The following is a 12,505-nucleotide window of genomic DNA, read 5'->3' as shown; positions in this document are numbered from 1 at the left end:
TTTGTCAATGATAACATCAGGAAACTTATCAGCAAATTGGATGGCTCTATCTATAGGACGAATCTGTCCTTCAGAGATATCATAGCCAAGGAAACGAACTTTGGTTTGAAACAATTTAACTTTCTTAGCCGAGACAACAAGACCATTTCTTTTAATAGTGTCTAGAAACGAATACAAATGTTTCTAGTGTTTGTCAATAGAGCTAGAGTAAACAAGAACATCATCAATATAAACAATGGTGACATGACTAAAGGAATTAAAAATATCATTCATGATATTTTGAAACTCACTTGGAGCATTCTTAAGGCCAAATGGCATAACATTCCACTCATAGTGTCCAAAAGGAGTGGTTAAAGCAGTTTTGTACCTATCATTCTCATTAATCTGGATTTGCCAGAACCCAGATTTCATGTCAAACTTGGAGAACACAACAACTTCACTTAGCCTATGGACCAGGTCATTCTTATTGGGAATAGGATACCGAATCCATTCCAAAACCTTATTCAAGTGTTTGTAGTTAATGACTAATCTTGGGGTTCCTCTTTCAATTTCAGCATTTTTCTGGACATAAAAAGCTGAACAAGACCAGGGGGACTTGCTATTCCTAATCAATTTTTTCTGCAACAAATCATGGATTTCGTTTTTGCAAAATTCAACAATTTCAATATTCATTTGAATAGGATGAGCTTTAGTGGGAATGTTTTTCTCATCAAAATCTTTAGCATATGGGAAATCAACAATATCCTGTGCCAGAAAGCTTTAGGAACATCAAAGCAAACATCATCAATTAACATTTTCTGAAAATTATCAATTTTGGATTGCAACAATTTATCAAAAATTTGTTCAGCAATTTTCTTGTATCTAACCTCTTGCTGAAGGAATTTAAGATGTTTAATTTTAGCATGCATCATGTTTGAAGCAGCATTAGTATCAATGTCAAACTTTGAAGCAAATTTGAAATTTACTTTTTGTCCAAAAGGATCAGTAGTAATTCCATCATGTTCAACAAGAAAAGGGTACAAAGCATTTATAAAAGGCAAACCAAGAATCACTTTATCAGTCATATTTTTAACAAGAACAGAAGGAATCTTGAAACAGACATTAGCATGGCATATATGAGCATTATTCAATTCATACTTAATTTTCATCTGAGAACCATTAGCAGAAACCAATCTTTCAGTAGATTTTTCAAAGTATTTTGAAGGTATCAGTCCTTCTTGGATACAGTTCATATCCGCACCTGAATCTATCATAGTAATAACAGTGAAATGATAATTAGGAGAAACAACAATTTTAACTTTTGTAAACCATTTTGGAGGAATTATTTTATTAACAAGAGCAAGTTGAGAATTAGTGAAAGCATCAGGAATACCTTTATCAGAAAGAAGAGCTTGTTGACTGGATTCAGCTCCATCTTTATGCTCATCATGATCATTATCAGATTTATTAGATTGTTGTTTATCAATATTTTTATCAACCTTTAACATTATTTGTTCTTGTTTAAGATTATTGTTATCACTTTTAATATTTTTAAAATCATGTTTTAATTCGCTTATCTCTTGTTTAACAATATTAATTTCATGTTGCTTACAAAGCTAGAACTGTTGAACAAATATTCTCTATTTCTAAAGTTCATGAAAAATGCTGCTTGTTTACTAAAAGAAATATTAATGAATTCCTTGCTGCTAAAAAATTCAATTATTTGCATATTGGTACGGTTCAAGTTGCTATCAAACCACTTACCCGAAAGGGTATTAATGCTTCTATTCTCATGTGTTTAAGAGATGCTAGATTTAAGATTTTTAAAGATAGCATTCTTGGTATGATTACTGCTTCTATGTATGATGGTCATGTTTATTTTAACTGTTATCCTGATCTTACTCTTGCTTTGGATGATCCTAATATTGTTAAAGCTTTGACATTGAATATTGCTTCATCTGGTTATCACATGGAAGAAGGTAGTAAGCCTTTTGCTTTGATTTATCGCATTTATTATAGATTATTAGGTACTCAAATGAACCCATGCGCTAAAATCCCTAGAGAACCTTCTGGTAAAACCATGTTAATTCAATTTTCAACCCCTGATGCTAAAATTCAAGTTCCAAAAATGATTCAATGGCAAGATGTTAAGCTTCCTAATGATTGGTTGTTAGAACAAGAGTCCCCTCCTGCTAAACCTGTTTTTGATGAACTTGATCTCACCATATTCAACAATATCTTGATGGTACTGTTAAAATAAGCTCTCAAAACAATCCACCTTTAAGGATCAACGAAGGAAGACATTCCTTTGTTGGATCTGAAAGTATTTCAAAAAGAGATCAAGAGATCAATGATTTTTTGAAAAAGAATTTGGAAAAACCCAATGATTTTTTGAAAAAGAATTTAGAAAAACCCTCTGATTTAAAGTTAAAAGGAGTTTCCAATAGTAATTCACAAGTTAGCACTCCTTTCTATTCTACTAAAGCTGAATCTTCCTCTCCTTATGGCAATGTTGCTATTAATGATGAAAAAGACTCTGTTTCTGTTACTCCATCTGACTTTGATTCTCCCCATATTGAAAATCCTCTTGTTTACCAAAATCAATTAAGAGTTTTAACTGTTTTAAATGATGATTTTGAAATTGATAGGTTTGCTTTGTAAGATGAGTTTATGCTTTCAAAAAACAGACCTAAAAGAAAATATTTCCAAAATAATTTTGCTCAGTCTGAAAAAGACTGTGTTAAGAGAAAATGGTTGGAAAAGATGAATCAATTGAAAAAACATATTTTGTTTTTTGATTTTCTTGAAAACCATTATGTTTCAAAAGATGAGGTTTCAAAACAACATTTAAATGTGATAAAAAAAATCAAATTTTGTTAAAATAGATAAAACTGTTATTAGGTCTAGTCATCCTCCTCTTGAGCCAATTTTGATAACTATTAAGAAGGATGAAGTGACAAAAGAGAAAGTGAAGGCCTCTCCTTTCAAAATTGCTGATAATCAAACTCCCATTGTTAGTCTTATTGAATAAAACAATTTTACTAATCAATCTTTGCATATTATTGGTCAACAACTTGACCGTATTGAAGAAAAAATTATTGAAAAACCTGTTTCGGAAAAATCTGTTTCTATTAAAACTGAGAAACCTTTGATTGATTTACCCAGTCAAAGAGAAAAAGTTATGTTTAAAACTTCTCAATCCAAGACTCTTGAAATTGTTGAAAAAATGCTTTCTAATTTAAAAGTTAAAACTGAAGGTACTTCTACAAGTACTCCAGTTGCTTGAACTATTTCCAAAAAAGAAATTGTTTCTGAAGAAAATACAGATTCTGATATTGTTTCTTCTGTTTCTGCAAAAAGAATCTTTGATGATGATTTACCAGAAATTAAAAGATTTGTTGAAAACTCCAAACCCATGTCTTTTACTAAAAACTGGTATTCAAAACCCACTCCTCCTGATATGCAATTTGAAGAGAGATCTTTTCAAACACAGTTTTCTATTTCTGCTGATAAGTTTTATGAATGGAATATTGATGGTTTGTCTGAACAAGAAATCATTAATAAAATGAGTCACATGTCTATGGTTGGTATTGCTTATCAAAATAACCATGATCTTGATCAACCTGAGATTGTTAATTTACTTGTTACTGGTTTTTCTGGTACTTTTCGTGGATGGTGGGATTCATACATTACTGAATAATCCAGAGAGTCTATTAAACATGCTGTTAAGAAGAATGATGAAGGTTTGCCTATTTTTGATGAAAGTATTGGTCATGGTATTCCTGATGGTGTTAATACCTTGATCTATACTATTCTCAAACATTTTGTTGGTACTCCATCCAATATTTCATCTCGTGTTTCTGATTATTTGAATAATTTGAGTTGTCCTACTATGTCTGTTTACAGATGGTATCAAGATGTTTTTACTTCCAGAGTGATGCTCTGGAAAGATTGTCATAAACCTTATTGGAAAGAAAAGTTTATTAACGGTCTGCCTCGTATCTTTGCTTATAAGGTAAAACAAGAATTAATGGGTAAAAATGATTCTATTGATTATGATAATTTAACCTATGGTGATATTTTCAGTACTATTAAAAAACTTGGTATTAATATGTGTAATGATGAAAAATTGTTAAAACACCAATTAAAGAATAAAAGAAAAGCTAAATATGAAATGGGTAATTTCTATGAACAATATGGTTTGCCCCCTATTGCTCCTTCCAGGCAAAAAGGTAAAAAACATGATAAAAGCCATAAAAAATATAAAAAAATACAGAAATAATTTTGTTAAACCTAATGATTTCTATGCTAAGAAGAAAAATGTTTCTAAAAAATATGTTAAACAAAGATCAGGTAAAGGAAAATGCTTTAACTGTGGTAAACCTAGACACTTCATTAAAGATTGTAAGGAAAAACCTGGTAAGTTAAAAAACAAATTTAACATGCTAAATATTGATGATAAAGAGCAAGAAGAATTATTCAGAATCCTTGAATCAAACAACTCGTCTATTCTTTGGAAGATGATTTTTCTTCTTCATCTAATTCTTGCTATCAATCTGCTGATGATTCTTCTGATTCTCCTAATATTAAGATTGGTTGTAAAGATTCTTGTTGCAATGTCGTTAAAACTATTAATGCTCTCACCAAGAGTGAAGAAGATGAAAAATTAATAATTCAACTAATAAATCAAATTCAAAACCCTGAACTGCAAAAAGAGTATTTGGATAGGTTTAAGAAAAATTTGATAAGAGATGAAATTGGTAAAAAACAAAATCTACTATAAGCTTTGAAGAAACTTTGGAAAGATTCAACAAAAAGAAATCTAAAGAATTAACTGTTAATGATCTCCAACATGAAATTAATATTGTTAAACAAGAGATAAATGAATTACAACATGAATTTAAAAGCATGAAAAGTGATTACAATAATCTCAAACAATAATTGATAATGTTAAAAATTGATAAAGATCTTAATAAATCCGATAATGAACAAGATAAACAAGATGAGCACAGTGATGGAGCTAAATCCAGTCAACAGGCTCTTCTTTCTGATAAAGGTATTCCTGATGCTTTCACCGATCCTCAACTTGCTTTTGTTAATAAAATACTTCCTCCAAAATGGTTTACAAAAGTTAAAATTGTTATTTCTCCTGATTATTATTTCACTGTTATTGCTATGATTGATTCTGGTGCGGATATGAACTGTATCCAAAAAGGATTGATTCCTTCAAAATATTTTGAAAAATCCACTGAAATATTGGTTTCTGCTAATGGTTCCCAAATGAAGATCAAATATGAATCGAATAATGCTCATATTTGCCATGATAATGTCTGTTTCAAGATTCCTTTTGTTCTTGTTAAAAATATGACTGATAAAGTGATTCTTGGTCTGCCATTTATAAATGCTTTATATCCTTTTCTTGTTGAACATGATGGAATCACTACTAATCCTTTTGGACAGAAAGTAAAATTCAAATTTGCTTCAAAGTTTGAAATTAATATTGATAATCTGTCTTATAAGAAAAATTCTCCCATGAATGAACTTATTCAAGAACTAGTGATGAATTCTTGCCAATATTTTACTGATGATTTTAAAGGTAATTTTCATAATACCAAAATATTAAATGCTATCAGTTATTCTAACATTATCAATGATTCTCTGCAGGAATCGGACAATGATGCATGGATAAATACCACTAATAAGTGGGATAATAATATTCATATTTATACCACTAGTAAGTGGATTATTATGGAAAAGAAAAACAAGGGAAAAGCTCCTACACAGGACTATTCCCAAAACAAAAGACTCCCAGCGGGACCTTTTGCAATGCATGAAGGTGCATCTTCTGGGGTAAAACCCAATGGATCAACATCCCTTCAAGGATATGTCCTAGCCAAAATGACATATTCCAGTGGTGACATGATAATTGCTTTACAGGAAGTCTTATCTAGATCCTTACAATTTCATAATGGAGTCTATAGTGAATTACCAGATTCCACAAAATATATTCTTGATAATCTCTATGTTGCCTTTACTAGAAACAATCATTCCCTGTTTGAAAAAACCCTCCAAGCTCTCGAAATCCACCTTGTTAATCTTACTGCTCAGAATGAAGCTTATATAAGCCACTATGCTAACCTTATTTTAGAAAAAAATCCTTGCTTCGAAAAATGACCTTGTTTCAAACCTTGTTCCAAGAAATATTTTTATTTCAGAAAATGAGGCTTTTAGAAGCCATCTTGTTGAACATCCAAATATTACAATTGATTCTTACATTAGTCAACTCTTTGGCAAAGAGGATATCCATTCAAATATAACATGACTATAATGGGCACTGATTATGCTAGATTGAGTCTTAAGACCCAATCTATGATAAGAAGCGCTTTTGCCAACTTGCCATCAGATATACAATCCCGTATTCTGAGAAGCAAGGCTATGTTTAGGTCTTTCGACCTATGGTTCAAATGTTTTAAGAAACTTGTTACAGCCACTATTCCTGATCCTGATGAATTAGATAAAGGTGATAATGTCTTTGTTCAACTTGATTGAGAAGAACACTTTGGGAGTACTCTTAGAGTATATGAAAAGAAACATCCATTTCCTTGCCTCTTGATAAATTATGATGATGGTGCAATTGTTGCTAATGATTCAGATGATGATGATGACAGGAACCCTAACTGGCTTTCACAAATGTTTGAATATGGCTTTATTAGATCTATAAAATTAACAAGCCATTATCAAGCCAGCCAACTCCCACAAATTATTCAGGATGCTATTAAAGAATTTAACAGTCATTTTGTTTCCATCAGATGTTGGAGTACATTGCCAAAATGGGAAAGAGATAACCGGATGAACGTCCAGCCTTCAAAGCATCTCATTCTCCTTAATGGTCACACTCACCAAGGGCCATGGTTTGAAGGAAATTCTCAATTATCTTTTGATAATCCTTTTGCTCTTGTAGAATGTTGGAGAAATTGTTTTAATAACCAAATTATTAATGTTGCTCAGAATTTATGGAAAAATTATCATTTCATGGGAAGCACAGATAGGATTTCTGTCTTTGGTCCTAGACCATATTCTGATGCTATTGCTCATTTGCGGATTGCTGATCATTGTAATCTAAGGAGTCTTCTCATCCCGGGGAAAACTCCAACGTTTGAGCCAATTCTATATTGTGGATTCTGTAACCAGTATGCTATTTACCATGAGCATGAATGTGATTCCCCACAAGGCCCTTTTGATCCTTTTGATGGTTATCCATCCGATGCACCCTCTACTGATTGATGAGTTTATTCCTAAGGTTACTACTATTACAAGACTAATGCTACTTTACTTGCCTGGCTTGCACAAAAGCCAAAATATTTTATTGTCCTTCACAAATATGTTGCTGAAAATCCGGAACTGATTCATGATACTCCGGATTCTGTGGAAGATTTTGATTCCCCTATTTGTCAAGCCTGCACAACGGCCAAAATTGTTACAATATTCAAAATACGTCTGAAAAGCCACAAGCCATGAAATGATGATATATGAAGAGAAGAGATGATATGAAGTGATGCGCCTGACAAAGGTTTTAGTAAAGCCGACAAAGGTCATATTGAAGTCTTTCAAAAAGAAAAAGAGAATCCACGTACATTGCTTGCATGATATTGCTATTGCCATGCTTCTCCTGACAATGTTTGAACCAAGAAAAGGATAAAAAAAGTTCAGATGTTTTTAAGTCAAGAAAGTGGAAAAAACACTATTCACTTTTACTGTTCACAGATTACTGTTCATGGATTACTGTTCATAGATTACTGTTCACTGACACTGTTCACTTTTTACTGTTCATGACACTGTTCACTCCAAAATTTTGCCTATTTAAGGGGGCTTGTCCCTTAAGTTTGGGAAGTTTTAACTCAAGTTTTATGTCAAATTTCTCTTCCCTTAGAACTCCTTCCCTTAGGAAGCCTTCTTAGAAAGAGAATTCACCCTACTTCTACTAATACTACCTTGTTCACTACAAACAAACTTTGTAACTCTACAAACCTTGTAACTAGGACTAGCTCAAACTTTGTAACTGTTAACTTGTATTGTTGAGATCTTGTATTCACTACTACTGTAAGTGTTTATCGTACTTTCAATAACAAGTATTTTCAATTTTATGTTCATTGTTCTATTTGTTGCTACCGCTATCTTGGACGGATTACCGCCATAACGGACGGTTCTAAATTGCTTTCATTTTCTTTGAATTATTTTGATATATACTGCTTGGTTGGTTCTACCGCCTTATTATTGTTCATACTTTCAAGTTATTTATTTTCAAGTTACGTACATTATTTTCATTACAATATTATTGTGCTTACGTCTCTTCCCATCAGTATATATATAACCAATTCCAATTAGAGCACGTCTACTTTTGAGAATTTCACTCCATAACAAACTCTACTATTAGAAGCCTTTTAATTTTACACATCATCTAATTATTTGTTATTTTTTATGCATATTTTCTTTTCTTTTATTTATTTATTAATTTATGCTTATTTTTAGCTGATGGTACCCGATTCTTTTTCTTCCTCTCCTCTTTTTAGTCCCTCAAATTTGATTGTCTCTCTTCGAGCCGGAAGCCTCCACATCTGTCACTCTCTTTCTCTAAGCATTTATACTGCATCATCCCGTATAAAATCACGAAAAGTTATATACTTATCATTTGTCCGGTGGTTAAATCACAGCCCTAGTGGAGTATATTATGTATAGATCAAAAAATCCCAAATTTCTTAATTTTATGGATGTTTATGTCCATCTCCTTTTTTTTTATTAGTTATGTCCATCTATTAAACCTAAGAGTAAGTCTACTACTCTAAACCTACTGAACTTAAAAAGTAATGTAAAATTCCAGTCTCACACCCAAACAGTGGTCTAAAGCCACCAATAGATTCACATTTTTTTTAATAATATTTTATATTATTATTTTTAATATTGTTTTGTCAAATATTAAACTATTCGGTATTCAACTATTTGGGATAATTTACATAAATAATGTGTTTAGTGGTTGATATATATATAAAACTGAAGTCTTTGACTTTTTGTTAACCTCTTTAGAGCTTGCCGCATCATTATCATTTTATTATTTTTTAACAAAATTGTATTTTATTATTTTTTTAGTCTTATCTTCTTCTCATATAATTTCTAAGTTGATAAAAATCTTAATTTGATTACAATCGAAATTCTTCTACTACAATTTATTTGTTCATATCCTATCAAATTCTATTTCTTTTTTTTGGATAAACAATAAAACAAAAGTAGCCACCGCCCACCATTACAGTCTCTTTATATTTATTTAAAATATGCATCCTACTAGGTTGATACCTATACAATACCTATGGGAAACTATTTTAAATTATAAAATAATTTTTCTATTAACTTTTAATTAATAGTTTTTTCATATAGGACTCTTTATTTGTTTCTTTTAAAATATATGTGATTTTAAATTTAACTATCCCGTGCATCGCACGAGTTAGCGACTAGTTAGAGGTATTCCTGTGGTGCAGCTTACTAGGATACCTAATTCCTTTGTGTGGCCTCACAACAATGGTATTTGCTTGGTTAGTTCGGCCTCAAAATATTTATACTAACACAAAAATGTTCCTATAAATAAACCGCTATGGAATTGGATCTGGAAGCTCCACTATCCCAAAAAGATCCAAATTTTCATTTGGAAAGCCATGTGCAATTGGGTTCCTACAAGGCAGTACTTAGCATTCTCTCACCCAAACATGAATGATCAATGTCCTAGATGCAACACTCCTGAAACAACGATCCATATCTTAAGAGATTGCCCTTGGGCTAAGGAGGCCTAGTGTCAATCCCCGGGTATCCTACCACTTTCATTTTTTCAAACCCCCTTACAATGCTGGCTTCAAACCAATGTTACTGCTGATAGTGTTATCCTGCACCAGCAACTTCCTTGGAAAATATACTTTCCATTCATATGTTGGCATTTATGGCTAGCTAGAAATGAGCATATATTTAAAAACCAATCTAGCTCCCAGCATAGACTTGTCCACAAAACGGTCCAAGCCATTATAGAATATTTTTACTAAGTGTGCCCTGATAAAACATTTAAAATTCATATCTCTCAAACTATTAAGTGGACTGCTCCAACCGAACCATTTGTAAAGCTAAACACAGATGGTAGTTCTTTAGACAACCCAGGTATGGCAGGGGAAGGGGGGTCTTCTAAGAGATAGCTCAGGGTTATGGATATCAGGATTTTCTCTAAGTATGGGTATTACAACAAACAATATGGCCAAATTGGGAGCAATGCGTCAGGGCCTCATGCTGTCATGGGAATTAGGTTTCAAATTTATCCACGTAGAGATTGATTCTATAACAGTGTTATCCTGGTTAACTGCAAAAATTTCTAATTTCCCTTCTAATGTGTTTCCTTTATTATGTGATTGTAGGAGTCTTATGGAGTGGGCATGGGAGGTCCAGGTGCGCCATATCTACCGTGAATCAAATGAATGCGCAAAAGCTTTAGCGAAACGGGAAAACCACCAACAGCATCTTTTGACAATCTACGACACTTGTCCCAATTTTGTGTATCAATGTTTTGTAAAGGATATGGCAGGCCAATGGATCAGTAGACTATGTCCCTTGAGGCAGGATATAGCTATGATTGTATAAACTCTTACTATAATTAAATAAGACTTTCCCGTTTTTATCCAAAAAAAATGAAGTTGTATGCCAATATGCCATGTATGACCTATTGTAGAGTTGCCCTCCATAGTACATGATGTAGCTTTTTTTTTCCTCTCTCTTGATGTGCACACATGATGTATTGGGTAGCCAACATCCTTATGGTTTGTCGGTCTTTCTCATCCCTAAAATGTTCAAATATCAAGGCCTTCTTTTTTGTGTGTTAAAATTATATATATAATTTGAGTTTATTGATAAAATTATAAATCACATTTACTTATCAAAAAAAAGGAAAAAAGAAAAAGAAAATCACATTTGATTAATAGGAAATTTGGCATGGTATTTTGAATACAATAAAAAGATTGAAAATATAAATCCAATAAAATGATATTAAGTGGTGTAATATTAACACAAAATTAATCAGTTCTAATTTTATATTGTCTCCATATATATTTCCCCCCTCATCCCCCCACCACCCAAAAAGAAAAGGAAGGGGGGGGGGGGGTACAATATTAACATAGGAAGGTTAAAAGAAGTAAAAAATCAATAACAAATGCGACTTTTTGGTTCAATTGGTCCAGAGGATATATTTCAACAGCTTCGGAATAAATCCAAAAGTTGGATAGACTTGAACCTAGTGTGAGCCTATCTATCTATCTATAATATATTATAAAAGTTGAATCTCCAAACTAGTGGATACATGCGACGAACGATAACACGTGTTCTTTTCTCAAAGCATACAACAATGACATCTCATTTCTTCTAATTTTTTTTTGAAATTAACTTCTTCTTTTTTTGGTAATGAATTTTAAGACACTTTAATTCAAATTTTTTGTGGTCATTTATTTTTCACATTTGTTGTGGTCATTTATGTTAATTTGTTTTTTTATTATTTAAATTTTGTATCTTTTTAATGCTCTCTTTGCTTCAATGTCTTCATCCCTTTTCCTAATTCCGTTACTTCCACCACCAAAAAAAAAAAAATTGTCATATTTTTTTCCTTTTTCAATAAATCTAAGGATCTATTCTCTCTCGCCTCTTTATTCATTTTCATTTTTTTTTTTAATATAAAAGATAGATTCATTCATTTTCATATTATCCTAATAATGACTTCATTTTTTTACTACCCTATTAAATGATACCATATCAACAGTATCAAAATCCAATAAGTAAGAGACATGTTTGCAAAAAATAACTATTCCACTAACAAATGAAAGACATGTGTTAGTGGGTAGTTATTTTTTCACACATCTCTTGTTTATTAGATTTTTATATAGATGATGTGGTATCATTTGATACAAAATATTTTTTCCTAATAATGATTAATACATTAGAAATTGAGCGTATTCTCACTGTCTCTCTCTTTCTTAACTGGCATGTAACCCATGCAAATGCTTGGATATTGTGGTACCCAAACCCAATAGTACTTCCTTTAGGGATGGAGAATTTGGGCTCGCAATTTATTTGTTGGTGGGTTTCCTTGCACTCCTACTAGTTATTGCTTCAAACACTGCCTTGACAGCCCAACTCTTTAACCTTCTTTGTCACAAGCCTAGTCCTTACTCTCTATGATTCCTCCTCTCTCCCTTTTTTTCTCTCATTATCTCACACCCCTTTCTGTGTTTGCCAACCCCCATTCCACTTTTCCTCCCTTCCTTTTTATAGTCTCCTCTAAGTAGGGACCCAAATGATAACTTCTCCACTTATCCCACATGGCCCCCACTTCTACCCAAAATCCCTTGTAAATTGGCCCATTCTGAAGATTCTCTTGAAACTTGCTGCAGAATCCAAATAGCGTTCAGCAACGGATTCCCCCAAGGCACTAACAGTGTTCAGTTACCAACCC

Source organism: Quercus lobata, chromosome 1, assembly GCF_001633185.2.
Source record: "Quercus lobata isolate SW786 chromosome 1, ValleyOak3.0 Primary Assembly, whole genome shotgun sequence".
NCBI classification, from domain to species: domain Eukaryota; kingdom Viridiplantae; phylum Streptophyta; class Magnoliopsida; order Fagales; family Fagaceae; genus Quercus; species Quercus lobata.
This window is presented reverse-complemented; position numbering follows the sequence as displayed.